The sequence below is a fragment of the Andrena cerasifolii genome, chromosome 2, assembly GCF_050908995.1.
Source record: "Andrena cerasifolii isolate SP2316 chromosome 2, iyAndCera1_principal, whole genome shotgun sequence".
NCBI classification, from domain to species: Eukaryota; Metazoa; Arthropoda; class Insecta; order Hymenoptera; family Andrenidae; genus Andrena; species Andrena cerasifolii.
In genome coordinates this window covers 18274750-18278513 of record NC_135119.1, presented here as the reverse complement: position 1 = coordinate 18278513, position 3764 = coordinate 18274750, and the positions used below count along the sequence as shown (strand labels likewise).

Sequence of the window (3764 nt, the reverse complement as noted above, 5' to 3'; positions counted from 1 at the left end):
TTTTGAAGCAGACTTTGTTTTATACTGTCAATAAATGTATGTTATTCGCGTTGAACATTCCGTTTACTAAAAAACAAATCTTAAAAAATATCCATTTCTCACGACTTCACAGTGGAATGACCCCTTAAACGAGAGCATATCTAACAAATATACCGAACATAAAACGGCCACATTATCCTGAAATATAATAAAAAAAATTCGTGTGAAAAGTAATATTACTCTCCAATATAAACACTGTGCTGTTGAAACAAGCAAGCTTCGCACTTGTTTAACGAGACGTTACCGCAATAAACAAGCAGGTGCCATTTCCCCGGACGGTAATTTCGTTCCCATGATGCCTCAATAAAGGTTCCCATAAAGCACGCGACCCGCTTACTCGGCTTGCTCTACCTGCGCGCTGTTAGAGTAGCCCAGAGTAAACTGGAAACATCCAGAAGGACGGTTGCAGGCGGCCTAGAATAAATTTTCATTGCTACCACCGGCAAATTGCGAGTTCAGAGCCTTACGGCCGCTCCGAGGACTATTATCTGGTCTTGCTCCTCCGCAGACGGTGTGCTTTCACTGGGAATTGGTATAGAATTGCAGGCACTAAAGCTCGGGAGGAAAACCTGGGCTGTTGTAAAACGGCCGCGGTAACTGATCCCCGTGCAGACCGTCAATTTTACACGGGGTAAATAAACAGATAACAGTGTGTACCTACCTTGACCAACCACTCGTCGGCTTGTAACGACACTTGTCGATGCATCTTCCGTTCGAAATCCTTGTTAACCGCTTAATCCTGGGACTCTGGAACCGCTGTAAATTATGCGCATATAATTTGAAACGTGGAATTCAAAAGGAGGGCCCCGCCAGAGCGGAAAATTGTCTAGAGGAAATGGTGGAGGGAAAATGGGTCAGTTCATTCAGTTACATAATATAGTGCTTAAACATTGCGAATTGGCAGTTCAGAAAAGTGAGTGTGATATTTTGAATAAAATGACTAGTTTGAATTGTACGTACTTATTGTTTTTCAGAGAAATAATCATTTAATTTATATAAAAAAAGAAAATCGTGTTAAGAAAATTTGAGTTTTTAAAGTGAAGCAGAAGGAATTACTGAATTCGATTCATACTAACGTTTTGCTTGGTAGGGTATTTTAATGAGAAATCCATAATCATTGATAATAACTGAAAATGAAAACCATATAAAAACTTCACAAAAAAATATAGACATTCAAATTGGGATTTCCGCTTAGGGTACCAATCATTGTACGGTTTACCCTACGTACAAACACGTTGTTACTTTGAATGTTTTGTTCTGAAGATATGAGTTAGTCCACGTTGTACTAACTTATTGTATATAATTATTGTTTATAAAAATATGACTTATATATTATATGCATTATTATCGCTGCCGCTCACGCTCCCGCTCCGACTCCAGCTCTCACTCCCCTTATCAACTTAAAAGAGTTATAACATTATGTGTGGTACATATTAATAATAATAGTACTTACACGTAATTAGTCAGGAATTTTTTTTATTATGTTTTTTCGTGCAAAAAATTGTTATAGAATTCAGACTTCGTGCAATTGTTTAAATAAATCATTTTATTGCAAAATGTTCAATGCCTGACTAGCTCAGTCGGTAGAGCATGAGACTCTTAATCTCAGGGTCGTGGGTTCGAGCCCCACGTTGGGCGATTTCTTTTTGTTATTTTTTTCCATTTTTTTCTTAAACCATAAATTACAAGCAGTGCAAATAATACACAATGCTTATGAATCAGTTGTTATATAATAGTTTCGAATTTCCTTCTTCCTTCTAATTTGAACTTAAGTGTAAAAAAAATGGATAAACTGATTTACGACACACTTTATTTTTCAAATTTGATATTGATTCTAACATTAGACAACACTTAGGCAAACACTATCAAGAAATGGAGAATTGGATAGTACTTTATTTTAAATATTATTTAATGCTTCGTATAACGTAGTATTACCCTATGTCGTTTTCGCTTATATTATTCAAGTTTAATTTTAATTTCACCATGCCTGTATCGAAGAACTCTTAAATTAAATGACAGTCTTTCTATTTCAGTTCGTATTATTCTGTTTTATCTAGGGTACAGTAGCATTTTCGAAGGCACCAAGGCTAAAAATAAATTTTAAAACGCGGGTGCATTCGCCTACAATTTATCTCATTGTCGCCTGGCACAAATGTTATGACACGATTCAGGCTGCACAATCTGAGATTCATCTTTTATAAGAGTTTAGAAACTTCACCTTACAAATCTTGCACAGGATTGAAGCTTTTACATTTATTCAAAACTGCAAAATTGAAGAAGACACCAGTATTTAAATGCAAACATTTACTGATAACTCGGTGGAAGAGAAACATCAGACATAGCAAAAGTTGCAAAAGAAATTGAAAGGGGAAGTAAAATTTTGCCCGATAAACGTAATTACATAGAAATGTTTCACTAGATTGACAATCACCTTAAGGGGGAGGACTACCTAGAAATTTTCGTAAAATCAATTTTTCGATCTTTATATTTTCTTGAAGTACATCTTGAAAATATTCCCTGAAAGTGTCAAGTTAATCCGATCAAAATTGACAAAATCAGATCAGACCCAAAACATTAAACGCGTTTTCCTCAAAATCATGTATTCAAAGTCGGTGAGACACATAACTAAAAATTTAACGAACCGATTTACTCGAGACTTTGCAGGCTAATTTTAGGGATACAAATCTAAGCGCTACCAGAAGCTTTCCCCTTTTTTTGCATAGAAATTTTTTTTACACTCGAAAAACGAGCGATTTTTTGCCAAATATCAATGCTTCAACTTTACACAGCCGGCATTTTGTCTCAAAATAATTTTTCCAAAATCGGGCCCGACAGCATCTAGACAATTTAATATATTATCTTTAAAAAAAATCGCATTTTCAATTTTGGACGATCCTGCACGAAGCTACAGTTATCACCGCAAAGCGCCTAAAAAAAGGACGTCTCGGGCATCGTCTATAACTCAAAAACCTTTCGATACTTTTTACCACAAAAAACACTGAAGTATCCGTAAGACGTACTCTTTCCAATAGACGGATGTTTAATAACAAAAGTTTATCGGTTTTTCTAGAAAAAATTCCCAAAGAAGCACGTTGTTTTGACCGTTCTAGGTAGGCCTCCCCCTTAATAAATATAATCGCAAAATTAGCTCGCTTGGACGATCGTTGCATGGGGCCAAGTAAATGAGTGTCACGAAAAAATCGATCGCCCGACTCTATCGTTCAGTTCTGTGACATCACGTAACAGGGGAAAACCGTACCTTCACATATGGTACTTATCGCCAATATCGTCGTGTTAAAGCAAACATAAAACGACTAATATAAATCCCCCTCTACGATGTGTATAAATAAAATTATATTATCGGTCAAAATGGACCCCGTATAGGCGATGCAATCGGTTAACCATCGATCCACCGTCTAAGGGCGATAAGCACAAAAAGGGACAGAGCCTATGAATATCCTTAAAATATCTATCACAGGGCATAAAAGTGTCTCGTGTGGAAAGGCCTTAATGGGACCATTCGCCTTCCCCCGGTCACCACAAATAGGCACAAGAAAAATGGTTAATAGCAAGCGAAAAAAATTGAGCTTTCGGATTGAAGCTTTCAATGATCGATGTCACGTCAACCGCAGCGCAGGATAAAAAGGAATAGTAGACGTAATTGCCCTCTCCCTGTGTTTGGCACAAAATGAAGCTTCCGACGGGACGGGAGGATGGAGGAGGTC

General features: G+C 37.0%; 1 non-coding gene across 1 annotated transcript; it reads left to right on the top strand.

Annotated features, from left to right (window-relative positions):
- Positions 1 to 1604: 1604 nt before the first annotated feature.
- Trnak-cuu (transfer RNA lysine (anticodon CUU)) lies at positions 1605 to 1677 on the top strand. Its single transcript has one exon. It is a non-coding gene; the product is annotated as a tRNA-Lys (tRNA).
- Positions 1678 to 3764: the final 2087 nt, after the last annotated feature.